The 13,869-nt window shown below is 37.6% G+C and overlaps 1 protein-coding gene across 14 annotated transcripts in view; it reads right to left on the reverse strand.

Annotated features, from left to right (window-relative positions):
* The window catches only part of Chl1 (cell adhesion molecule L1 like), a 207,511-nt gene that overhangs the window by 152,087 nt on the left and 41,555 nt on the right, over positions 1-13,869 (reverse strand). For 8 of the 14 annotated variants that reach the window (XM_075983320.1, XM_075983328.1, XM_075983325.1 and 5 more), the window contains exon 2: positions 8,297-8,356. The exons of the other annotated variants lie outside the window; for them this stretch is intronic. The gene's annotated coding sequence lies outside the window, so the exon portion shown is untranslated. The remainder of the gene's footprint in view (positions 1-8,296; positions 8,357-13,869) is intronic. 14 annotated transcript variants of the gene reach the window in all.

Consider the following 13,869-nt stretch of genomic DNA (forward strand, 5'->3'; position numbering starts at 1 on the left):
CCCAATTTTCAGATCTTGGAATTTGTAGCTGAAAAGCTGAATTCATTTTAAGCTGGACCATAAAAAACTGTGGCAATTACAAAGCGAATGATTTAAGAAACCACGATGGGAAATTAAACATCCCACTAAAGCTCTCTAATGGCTTTTCAGTTGAAGAAATATATGCTCTAAAATGCAATCTAAGACAGCAAAAATTATTAAGATGTTCGTTGAGGAAATATAAGTGGAGGCATCGTAAAGTATAAGTCTCTGTTCTACTCTGTTTTCCTAACACAATACTTCTCCCAACTTCATGATTCTCAGCTCCTGTACGAAAACTGCCAGCTTGGAAAATAATTGAGAGTTAAAACAGGGAGTGCTCTCAAAATCATTTAATTCCGTGTCTCTGTTTTGTAGAAATAGGCAGTCAAAGTTCTAAGGGCTAAAGAAAGTTGTCCAAACCGCACTGCAAGTCAATAGGAAAATGAGGAAGAGAATGCAGACATGGGGATGCAGTCAGCCAACCGTCTGAGATCCAGAGGACTATAATTCCCTGATGAGTGGTCAGGAGCTTGCATGTCAGAGAGATTCACTGGTATGCTCAAAGCCCAGTGGTAAGTTGCTGGGTTAGAACTACAGCTCCTTTTTTTTTTCTGCCTCTAAAAACTATTCGCTTAATAAATTATCTAAAATATTGTTCCGTATATAGTAATTCAATTGATTTTCCATGGACAAATACCCAAAACTCTATGCAAAACAAAGACAAAAACCTTTTATCAAGATTTCTAATTGATGTGGGATGTCCTTCTGATTATGTGTTGCTTTTATTGGTTGATGAATAAAGCTGTTTCAGCCGATGGTTTAGCAGAGTAAAGCCAGGCCAAGAAATCCAAACAGAGTTAGAGAGAGAGAGTAGGCAGAGTTGAGGAGACGCCATGTAGCTACCAGGACAGCAAGATAACAATCCATGAGCTTCATGGTAAAATATAAACTAATTGAAATGGGTTAATTTATAGTTAAAGCTAACCAGTAAGAAGCCTAAGCCATTGCCAAAGCAATTCTAACTGATATTTAGCACCTGAGTGATTTCATAAGCAGTTGCGGGGACCTGGTAGGTGGAGAGAAACTGGTCCAGTGGGATTGCAGGACAGAGAATCCTTTCCATCTGAACCTACTGTTCTCTCTACCATGTGTTCTCAAATACTTACAGAAACTGTATGTGGGGGATATGCACTTGTTAGATGTGTGTACACGTGATGTGGGAGTGTCATATATTAATCTGTTGATTTCATTGGTTAAGCAATAAAGAAACTGCTTTGGCCCTCATAGGTTAAAACATAGGTGGGAGGAGTAAACAGAACAGAATGCTGGGAGAAAGAAGCTGAGTCAGTGAGTCGCCATAATTCTCCCACTCCCGGCAGATGCAGGTTAAGATCATTCCTGGTAAGCCAGCTCGTGGGCTACAGCAGATTATTAGAAATGGGCTAGTCCAGGTGCGAGAGCTAGCCTAGAAGAGGCTAGATAGAAATGGGCCAAGCTGTGTTTAAAAAAAATACAGTTTCCTTGTAATTATTTCGGGGCATAAGCTAAAGCTAGCCATGCAGGCGGCGGGGGGGGGGGGATGCAGCCCCTCCGCTCTTATTTCAACATACACGTGTGTGCATGTCTATTGAGTTTAGAGGTTGACATAAGGAGTCATTCCCCTTCATTCCCCTACATCTTACATTGTTAAAAAAGGTCTCTCAGTGAGACTGAAACTAATCAGTTCATATAAAACCATGCGTTTGAGGGATCTACCAGTCTCTGCTCCATCCTTCAAGGTTAGGGTTATGGCAAGCTGAGGTTCCTCATTGTATGCTGCTTTTTATTAGGGTTATGGGAATCAGAACCAAGGTTTCTGTGTTTATACAGTAAATGCTTCATTGACTGAGCAACCCTGTTGCTCTCCATATTATTTCCAGCCTCGTGTCAATGATTCAGAGATAGCTTTCTCTGAGGACAGCAAGTCAAATGCCCATGTAACTCACTGTAACTCACTTCTGGAACTCAATGGAGCAGTAACTTTAAACTTGTCTTCGTGGCAGTAAAAGTAATGTATCCCTTAATAGAATAAGTCTTCCCAAAGGTAAGAGTTGTGTCTATTTTTCCTAAGGACTGAGTTCTTAGCAAAGAAGCACTTCATAGCAAAAATAATTAATGAGTGAATAAGTAAATGCGTCTAAAATGTTTAATCCATACGAACTAATCAGATGCTCTATTTTAGACATGAAAGAAATCTGAGAAAACCGTCACTACTTCCATAGACTAGGTTCAATCTGGTATGGCATCCATAAGGTGCAATGGCACTAGGGTGTAACATTTAGCAATTGGGAAAGGCCAAAACATGTCACCCGAAAATAAATCACTTTAGCTAAGATTTATTTTAGAGGGGTTTGCAGAGATGGCTTGGAAATTAAGTGGTGGTTCCTGAATTCCTTCTCCCAGCACCCTGATCAGACTATAATCTCCTGTAATTCCAGCTCCAGGTGATCCAATGCTTCTGGCCTCCATGGGTACTAGCACTCATACACATATGCCCCCAAAGAGAGACAGAGACACCCAGTAAAAAAAATAATAAATATCTTTTAAAAAGAATTATTTTTTTAAAAAAACAGAAAGCAGTTGTGAAATAGTAAACTCACAGAGAGCCATTTGCACTCCCTGCATCTGGCTCAAAGACATATAAAGTTATTTTTCTGCAGAGGGCCACCCTCTTCTCTCCAGTACCAGGCAAATCATTACCCCTACAGAGAAGGCAGGCATACAGATAGGGTGGCACAAACAAACCTGTAAAAGTATTTTTATCTTCAACTAGTACCTCACACTTCTGTACCTTCCCACAATGTACACTACATACAAACCCATCGCCCTTGGTTCTATCACTTCCGCTCAGTTTATCAACTTTTTTTTAATGGTGTATGCAGCTGGTGTCTTACTGCTGTTGTGCATTTTCATGTTTCTATTATAGTCTCTGTGCATATGAAAATAAAATCATTATTACAAAGTAAAATGCACACGCCCTTCTTCAAAGTTATTCTCAGATTACTAGTTTGATTTTCAAACATGGGCACAGATATTAGGAGTACAGGCAAAGCATTTTCCATTCCTGCCAAATATTTAGACACAGCTAAGAGTGGCCTACACTCAGTTTATGCAGAAAATGACAAAACAATTATAACAAGTTTGAAATAGCCAGTTTTAAAGAAGTGAACAATTATCGTGATAGCATGGGCTTGAGTCTCTGACTCAAAAGAAAGTCAATTAATAGTCTCTCGAATGGAAAATTATCTACCTGTTGCTTGCAATTGTGAAGAGATTTCTGATATATCCAAGCAAGGACTACAAACCAGGAGGCAGTGAAGTGGCAAGCCCTGCCTGATGTGTGTCTACAAACAAGTTACCCAGCCACCAGAAGCCCTGCCTGATGTGTGTCTACAAACAAGTTACCCAGCCACCAGAAGCCCTGCCTGATGTGTGTCTACAAACAAGGTACCTAGCCACCAGTGCCAGCTCCTCACAGTTTCAAATCATTTGCACTTCTTTAATTTTGTATGCTGTCCTGAAGAAAGGGAGATTTTATCGCACTGGGTTCTTCGAGAGCTTTGATGTATGGCTTCTTTTTCCTTCTTCTCTCTCTGCTCTTTCCCCCTCCCCACAGGGCAGGGGAGCAGTGTTATATGTGCAGATCCTAATCTTTGATCTCTGCATGTGAAGCTTTTTTCCACTGCAGGATCATTTATGATGGGCTAAATTAGTCTTTGATCAGAGACTTTGATTTACTTCTTAATGCCCTATTCATCACTGGATGCTCAGTGAGGCCCTGCTTTACCCTGCCTAGTTCAGTGGTGATAGTCATGATGTATTTTATTGGTGTGCTTCCTTCCCAAGGCCTCAAGTATTTGCACATGTGTGCAATCCAATAAAACCCACTGTTTGTGGACGATGTCGATGATTTGTGTCTTTGTTATACATGATCTTTTCTCCAACATGATTGCCTAAGGGTAAGAACAGCGTTTTGTGAAGGAAACTCAATTTTCTCCTTCCATTTGATTTTGTTTTATGTCATTCGTTTGGTGGTACTATGTCTTTTCATGGGTATTTTATTTATTTAATGCATCTCTTGGCTCTTTAAACCATGCATTTAAACATGAATGTAAGAGCAAAAGAGTTCATTAAAATAATCACTCAAGTTTTTCGGTATTCTAGTGTTTTTTAATATTTCATATTTTAAAGGTCATATTATTCATTCTTTCTATGCAATATAATAATAGCAACTATTTTTGCTTTTGGATATGGATTTTGCTTTCTGGACTTGGAAAAAAATGAAAAATCAATAAAACCTAAGAATATGTCTACAAAAGAAGAACCCAAGCCTATTAAAATCTAAAACCAGAAAAACAAAGGGGAGCATAAGAAATCTCTGGAGATGATAGATGCATACATTACCTTGATTGTGCATGTTGTCACAGGTATTTGCATACATACAAACACTAAAATTTACATGTCAGATATATAGAGATATTTATATTCTCAATTGTGCCCCACCAAAAAAAGCTTTTCAATATAAACATGTATGTAAAATTTTAAAATGCAATTAATTCTTCACACAATGCTCACTCTATGGTCTTTTGATTTGGGGATTCCATGTCCCTAGGAACATAAAGTCTACCTGTACTGTCTTAACACTGTGTTTGTGTACCTTGGCCTGCTTCACTTCAGAACCCTCACTGAATTTCCATGCCTTTGGAAATCACATTTATTTGTGTACGCAATTTGAGTAAAACCAACTTCAATACAACTTCAGTTGAAACAAATGGATTTCTGGCACCTCAAAACCAGAATTATGTATGCAAATTGGAGGTAATCCAAGGAACAGCCAAGAGAGGAAGGAAGGAAGCAGAATGCTTGGCTAAGGAAGAAATGCAAGGCTTCTCACATGCCCCTGGAGAGAGTAAATAACAATAAAGCAAGATAACAGCTCATAAATATTTAAGAGGTGTAAACATCAAATATGGATAGAAGATTAATTCTGTGACAAGGGCATGCGTTCTTCTGATGCATTCCTATCACTGGAAAAGGAAAAGGATACTGTTTACATGAAATATGACACGTTAATTATTTATGCACAACATTCTAGCATTGATGGAATCTTCTATCGCCTCAGCATACCCCATCTCAAGAGATGCTAAAAAACTACATTTAATTATTCAACAGAGGGAAAATTCTTTCTAAGGAGATCCATTTTACTTGGCTTCCAAACAGAACTTCTTGAAAGCAGAATGTGGCTTTGCAAAATATACATGGACAGGAACTTACACTTTTATTTTCTAATAATTCTAACGGGAATGAGTTAGAGCCAATGCCAGTAACAAGACCAGGCCTACTTGGCTGGCTGGGGCTATCGGGATCTGATGGATTAGAAAACATTAAAACACATCACAGCCCATGTTGAAATGGAATTGGGAACTCTTAGCCAAGAATCCAGAGAAACAATACAAAAACTCCTCCACATAGGAGTCCAAAAAGTGATCCATAATGAGAGACTTTCCAGTCTCCATTTCCCCCTTCCTCCCTTCCTTTTTCACACAATAGCACTTTACTAAGATTAAATGAAAATATTAATCTCTCTTTTGGACTGCCAGAATACAAAGCCGAGGCTTTGATATAAAAGAGCACATCAAACTCCATAAATCAGTAGGAAGAACAGTGGGTAGAGATAAGCACCATCCGTCAGTGTGGGTGTGTAACCGAAGGTTACCTGCTTCTCCATGTATTATTATGAACTCCACAACAAAATAATCTTCTCTGTCATTCATATACTGAACCTGACTGCTAAGATGCTTGGACAATAACGCTTTAGATAAATTACACACAGGTATAGCAGTGAGCAATGAATAACATATACGGATACACATGCATGCATCTCATAGGCATAGGTACAATTTCAAAAAAATTCTAGCTCTTATCAAGTGGGTATTTGGTGAATCCAGGCAAATTTTGGTTTTGAAAATGTAAGAGCAAAATTAGTATACTTTTCTACCAGAGTACTGGTGATTATTTTATACTCTTAAAAATTCTTTTAGAAGAGGTTCTGAATCAAGGGAGAAATCTTCACACAAAGGATTAACTAAAGAAAATTAAGAATTTTGTGTGTGTGTGTACATGCTCATGTGTGTGTACATGCTAACGTGTGTGTATGTGTGTGTGTGTGTGTGTGTGTGTGTGTGTATTCTAGGACCATGATCCCACAAAGCTTTTCTGGAAGGAAAAAGAATAATTTCTCAAACATTACAATGAAAAATGCAAAAAGAAACTGACCTTATAGAATTATAAATGATTTGATCAATCATCAAGAAGAAGAAAAAAAAAGAAATGTAATTAAACAAAACAGAGGGAGGGGTGGACAGTAATGAGTGAGCAGTAGTGTAATTTACAGATTTATATCCATTTTCATGATACCAACAGATAAAGTTATTAAGTATATACCATTCTGACTCAAAGACAATTAGGCTTCCGATAGCAGAGTGAGGTATTTCCTTTTTGTTGCTGTTTATTTGATAATATACTGGGTTTGTTGATACTTTTTATTTGGGTGGTTGTACTGTTTTACTGGGATATTTATTGTTTTTCTGAACCCAGGGCACTGCACATTATGGGCCTGTATTTTAGCACTGGATTATGTGCCCCATCCCATGGGTGTAACGTTTGATCCTTTAATTTCTGAGAAGACTTACCTAGGTATCTCACAAACTGGAAACTTATTAGAGTAAACTCATAAAATGGGTTTAATAGAAAAAAAATATACCCCTTATGAATTCTATCATGAAAAGATCAAATTCCCAGAGGACTTCCCTCAGAATATTAGAATAGAGTACACTTGGTTTATGATCTAATAGTCATGCAGATTAACTGGACTAAAGGCGTCTGTTCAGAGAAGTTCCAAACAGAAGACGCAAATACACAGAGGACAAAACCACTTCACTGAGAGACAAAGAGGCTAAGCTATTCTCAAAGCACACACAGAGCATCCTCAAATGTTTATTACTGGGACAGCCCTGACTTCATTTCAAAGGTCTCTACAGGTTACCAGAAGCTAAACAATGTTAACAGTAACTCAAAGTCAAGGTGTCATGTCTGTCTTCACGTTCTATTTATTAATCCCCATTTATAATTTATATAGGAAAAAGTTTTGCACATGTCAAATAATACCTGAATTTTTCAGGTATCATATTCTGTCATTTGCAAAACTGGGTTCTTAAAGTGTGAGAAAGCACTGTATATTATTAAGAATGAATCTTTCAAATCGCATTGTGTTGAATACCAAAAATGACACAAATTGTTAAACTTTTTTTTTTCTGAATGGAGCACAATACTACAGACCAGGCACAACATTGATACATATGATTACAGTCAGATTTATGATATATATGTACATTCTATAACATTTATGCATATATATATATACATACAATGTGATTGCATCCCATATGTTTTACATACATGTAAGTACAACTCTTTTTCAAGTAATAAGAATTAGGAAATACAGGTTTAAACTCAGAGAGTTTCCTTGGAGGAACACCACTGTGAGTGTCTAGCCCTTCAAAACAGACTTGCTGACTTACAGATTCTTAGAGACTGAATCCTAGAATTGCAACAATTTGATAAAACTTCAACTGAAGAATCAAGTCAGATTTCACATTAATCCAAATCCCAGGGACAGTTCAAACTCCCTCCAGACCACAAAAGGGTAAGCTCTCTTTGACCCCTGAAAATAAAAGTTTCTTTTTCTAGGTAAACATTAAACCTCCTAAGAAGTTAACCTCCACAGAACTCTGGAGCCAAATTCATTTTTCCATTAAAAATGGCATTTCGAGAAATGTGGTCAAGATGTCATTTTCAAATATGTCAAGAGGTCAGCCAACAAGAAAAATAAATTCAAGGAAAGAGACTTTCCCTTTTAAAAATTATAAGACAAGCATTTTAATATAACACTCACACATACATGTATGCACAGCCACACCTACAGGCATGAATGCACACATATACACACCGACACATGTACACACCGACACATGTACACACACATACATACATAAACACATATATCCACGCTATTATGCATCTAGTTTATATATGCTCTTAAGACTAGAAAATATTCAATTTTCATGATAGTTTCTTATCTTTTGTCACTTCCTCTGGCTATAGTTGTACATTGTTTAATGTGATAATTAAATATAGTATAAATGCATAAAGAGACTGATCAAGGCAATACTCTTACCAGTAAATTCAGTTCCACTACAATCTGCCTGGAGCTTCACGACAGGATCATTCTCATAACCTAGGGATAACCCAAAAATTGCAGATTTAGAGCTCTGGAGAAACTTTTAAATTAATTTTTATCTTTATCAAACATGTATTAATTTATCTTCTTCCACTTGGTGTCAAAAACAAACCAATGTGTAAATACCTAGTAGCATTGCTCTGTTGCTCAGAATGCTGGACATTTCTATCTCAGAACATCAGAAGTCGAAAGGGTAGACATGCAGAAACATTCACGTAATTGCACTTCACAGGGGAAGCTTTATTGATGTGTCTGCTCTCACGGATTCAGGTATTTTGGAACAGACCACAATTTGTCAGAGTTCATCCCTGGCAGTACTCCACAAACTGTTCTGTGTAATAGCCACTTGCTTTGCTTTGATGTGATGACTAATGTATCAAAATAAAATGATACCACCAAAACAAGGCGATTTCTATTAAAAATCACTCCAAAAGCAGACCTCCATCAATTACAGAGTCAACATAGCCTTCAATTCAAGAGGCCATTTCCCACGCACAGGGGTTCATGCCAAGCTCCTATCTTTTAACAAATCAACATAAGAATTGATGTATGCATATCAATCATTATACAAAAACCTTTTAATTGTTAATTCCTGGATTATCTGAAGCTTGGCACTCAGACTCTAGGGGAGTATCCATAAGATTCTTTTCTGATTCAGACCCATGAACACATCTCTGATGGGCTTAGCTTTTCTTTCATGCACCAAACAGTAAACAAAAGTCAAGGAGATTTTATATGTCGTTGTTCGCATTTAATAAGCATCATTCATATGGGCTTAATCTCATCTGGTAATCCTAACACAATCCAACAGAAATTACTAATTAAGGAGATTATAACTTCTTTGGCACTAAAGAAAAGTAAAGACTGTTAATATATTAACATATATAACATATATATGATATACATGCAAATAACCTTCTTCTATTTTAAGCATTAACAGGCAATCACTTTGGCCTTGATCCAAAAGCTGTTGCCAAGAAGTTCTAAACAGATTGTGATGACTCCAGAGACCCTCACACCAGTAAACTGGAAAGAAAAATTCCACCGTAGCAAGCAAAAGAAATTCCCTACTGCTGTGCAATTGACCAAGTGACACACTGTGCAGACTGTGCCCTTTACACGTTTGTTTTGTAACGTCCTTTCAATCTCATTCGTCCTGTTTCTGAGGTCATTCTTTTTCATTTGATTACAACAAATAGAATTGCTTATGGGCAAAAACAATGCACAAAACAGGACTTTATCGTGGCTTCCATCCAGTGGGTGAGTGGTACACACCACTCCAGCACACTGAGGTTCATTGCTTTCTGGAGGCAAACTGAAGATTTTTACCTAACCAGAGAAATATACAGACTAAAGCCATTCTGTGGTGTACAGCATCCAAAGGGTTACAAAAATCTTTCAGTGGGAAAGAAAGAAAACACAGGACTTGCAAAAATTGAGTGAGGCTTTCTGATCCACCTGTTCCCTATCTAAGGTGGAAGTTAGTTAAAAGATGTAATATTCAATACATTTTTATTATTCAAGTGATAAGGATGCCATACATTCAGTGTTTCACACTGAAGTATGAGTCCCACTTTTGAAGTCTTGGTTGGATAACCCCTCAAAACCTAGTCATGCCATGCAAACAACATAACATGGGTCCCAACAAGTGCAAACTTCTCACCACTGTCAACACTCATGACAATAGAGAGCAGATTATGTGCTGAATCACTGACATTCTTACTTGGGTTTTTGAAGAGCTGTTTGGCATCAAGTAAGGAGGCAGTAGTTGCTGACCAGACTTATTTGTATGCTCACAGAAGCTGCCTAGGCCTGCTGAGTTTTCATCTGCTTCATTCAACTTTGGTTGAGAAAGCATCCTCATTAATCATGGACTTCAATTCTTGACTAATCTAATCTCTCCCTCTGTGCCTTTCTCTGTCTCACCCACTGCCTCCCCCTACCTTGCGCGCGCGCGTGTGTGTGTGTGTGTGTGTGTGTGTGTGTGTGTGTATGTTTGAGCTATTTGTTTTCCTTTAGTTCTTTTATGATTCAGATTGTATGATCTCCTAAAAGGAGAGTATAGACAGTCCTTTAGACTGTAAATAATATGAAAACATGTTCATACACATATGCTTATTTTTATATTACTTAAGTAAAATGATTTCCCTTTTTATTTTTTCTCCTTCTGATAGATGCTAGGAATGGTAAAATTCTCTCTCTGTCTCTGTTTCTCTTTCTCTCTCTCTCTCTCTCTGTGTGTGTGTGTATTTGTGTATATTTGTGTATAGCTATTAGATGTATAGGGTCCAACAGTGTTATGATACATGCACATACACACATGTAGATGATACCAGTATAGTCTAATAAAAATACCTTTCTAATTTTGCTGTTATTTTACTGAATATGTGATCTTTTACATTAATTTACTCTAGAAATATTTACCCTGTCTCTCACTAGTGCTTCTACTTGGTAATAATGTCTTATTTTTTAATCTCTAAACATAAAAGTAGTTTTATTTCCAACATCCATAAAATTCTTTATCTAGAGATGCAAATAATTATAAACACCAAATTTAAAAGTAAAACTGACAGCAATACTGGAAACTGTGAATAATCTAAAAATATAAGAACAAGTAGATATTTGTTTGCTTCTTTGAATCATAAAACACTATAAAAGGAAAAATTCTATAACACAGGTGTAACTATCTAGTAAAGCTTTGATCAACTGAGGAAAATACAAAAAGGAAAAAGAGAAATTACGTTGGAGAGGGAAACAGAACATTTTTAGAACAAAAGGAGTAAGTAGATAAGTTGGGTCATTTTGAAAAAAAAAATATCTATCTACAGGAAACAAGAGACAAAAGATCTGAATTAGTTCATCTCTGGCCCAGACAACCTCTTGCTAGGAGCATCTTGCAGATGTGAGGCTAAGCATAGTATTTTTCATACAATGAAGTAAGCAACCCCATGAGGTTATCATGTGCTCAGCAAGATAAAAAGCGATTTCCTTTTTCGTGTGTGTGCTGAAGGAAAACTTGGCTGCCTAAGAAATCCTTAGAGATCTGTCACTTTTCAACATGACGTCTTCCTAAATATATTTTCAAGGTGAGTTTATCCTCAGTGACTGTTACAGCAAAACACAAAGAAACGGCAATCCTATCCTTAACAAAGTAAAGGAGGGGGGCAATAGCTATTCCTGGTAGGCTCTAATCTAAACACTCAACAAAATGGCATGGCTTGATGATTGCTGCAATCTTAGTGTCACCGGATGGCTAAATACAGCCTGGTTGAATTCATAACTGAACACATGCAAGCTACACATATAATTGACGGTGAGTGACACTTCTCAGTGCCTTAACTTGACAAGGCCAGGTGTGAATGTCTTATGCTCACAGAGCAGGACGGAGCACATTTCAATAGGATCTATCGAGAGAGGCAGAGAACAAAAGAAACAATAAAAGGGCTGAAATTATAGCCAGGGTGAATATTTTGATGGTGTGAACTTACACTAATGGTATAGGCTTTAAGAATTACAACTATCTCATTGGCAAAGAGGAACCATAGAAACACCCTTGAAGAGTGGGTTTAAAGAGTTCAACTTACATTTTAAAAGGTGTAGCAGAGCACACATCTACAAGGTACTCAATGAACTGAAAGGGCTACAGTAGCAGAACTTTCTAAAGCCCTGCATCATACCAAGACAGCTCATCACATCAGCATCCCTAGTTTTCTCAATAATAAGCTCCTGTACTCAGATTCAACCAACAAAAGGAAACTACATGGTAGCACAGATGACAGTATATAAACCTTGAGAACTCCTGCATAAATCACGTGCCTGAACAGACACATGCAATTATTCACCAAGGAGAGAAAGGGTTTTCTGCTTGTTGTTTGTTTGTTTGGCTTTTTAGTGTAAGTATGTACTCATTTTTGTTCATTTTTAACTCATATTCCAGGGCTATAAGGTACATCATGTATTATTTCACTTTGAAAGTATATAGTCACTCAAAGAACATATATTGAACAACTGACACACAGCTTGAGTATAGAAGAGTTCATCCCTGCCAGGTTAATGTCAACTGATGATAGAAAAAGAGATGTTTCTATCCTAACTTCTTAAGTTTATTGACCTAATATTGACTAGAGCTGAGATGTGTCAGCTCTTTCTAATGATTTTTTTAAATCACAAGAACATCTACAGCATTATGGGCCAATTGATATTAAGCAGATTTTTATGGGAAAAGGAAAAAAAAGATATTACTCATTACAAACACACGTGTAGGCTAGGCATCTTTATTTGCTATACATGTGTAAAGAAATGAATATCTGACAGTATAATAACCTCTGAACTTAGGGACTACAGCATCAAAACTTACTGAGGTAATTTTTTCTCCCTGGTCCTAATGAACTCATAAACATGCTTACACGAACTCACTCATTAGTGGATTCTAGCCATAAACAAAGAACATTGAGCCTATAGTTCGTGATCCTAGAGAAGATAAGTAATAAGGTAAACCCAAAGAAAAGCATATATAGATCCTCCTGGAAATTGGAAGCAGACAAGATCACCAGGCAAAAGTTGGGAGCATGGGGGTGGAGGGTGAGGGGAAAAGGAAAAGGAGAGAGAGGGGAGAAAGGGAGGGTTGGGGTAAGCTTGGGGGAGTGGAATGGTTGAGATGGAGGAAGAACAGATATGGCAGCAGGGAAGGAGATATCTTAATTGAGGGAGCCATTTTGGGGTTGGCATGAGGCTTGGCCCTGGAGGGGTTCCCAGGAGTCCACGGGGATGACCCCAGCTAGGACCCTGGGCAGTGGAGGAGAGGGTGTCTGAATCAGCCTGTATTTGTGATAGCAGCAAGATACACAGGGCTTTTTCTCATCCAGGAGCCATTTTATTAACCAGCTTTGACCTCACTGTGGCATAAGGTAGGTTCGTCTTTGTATAAGTTCCCTATTTTAAAATGGAAAACAATAGCAACAACAACAACAAAAAAGACAAGGCATAAAAGAGATACCTATTGCTTAAGGTTCCAGACTTATTTCTCCGGTAGAATTGTGAAAGGTAGTATCAATGTTTCCCATGCACTTTTAAGATAGATTATTGTTCTTTCTGACTGTAGGCTTTGTGACAAATATTTTCAATCATGATTAAATAACAGAATGACAGCTCATTAAAAATGTACATATGAAATACATATGAAGATTTCCTGGAAGCCTGTCAGTTACATTTCGGTATGCAAAGGAAGTATCATGGCTATTATGAAGACTTTCTGCCCCTGAGGCATTGACTGTACAAGGGGCTCCTTGTTTATTCATTCAAATATGTGTTATTGAGTACTGTGCCTGGCATGATAGTCAAGGCACACCCCGAAATGTGAGACCCTGTGTCTTCAAAATAGGCACTTTTCTAAAGAAATCCTGATCTCAAGATAATAGTCCCCATTTCCTGTTGTAGTCCCTGCACCTGCTACCATGATGTGAATAGAAGTTACACAAAAGCCTTTAGAGCTCTGGCTACTCTCTCCACAA

This window comes from Microtus pennsylvanicus, chromosome 8, assembly GCF_037038515.1.
Source record: "Microtus pennsylvanicus isolate mMicPen1 chromosome 8, mMicPen1.hap1, whole genome shotgun sequence".
NCBI classification, from domain to species: domain Eukaryota; kingdom Metazoa; phylum Chordata; class Mammalia; order Rodentia; family Cricetidae; genus Microtus; species Microtus pennsylvanicus.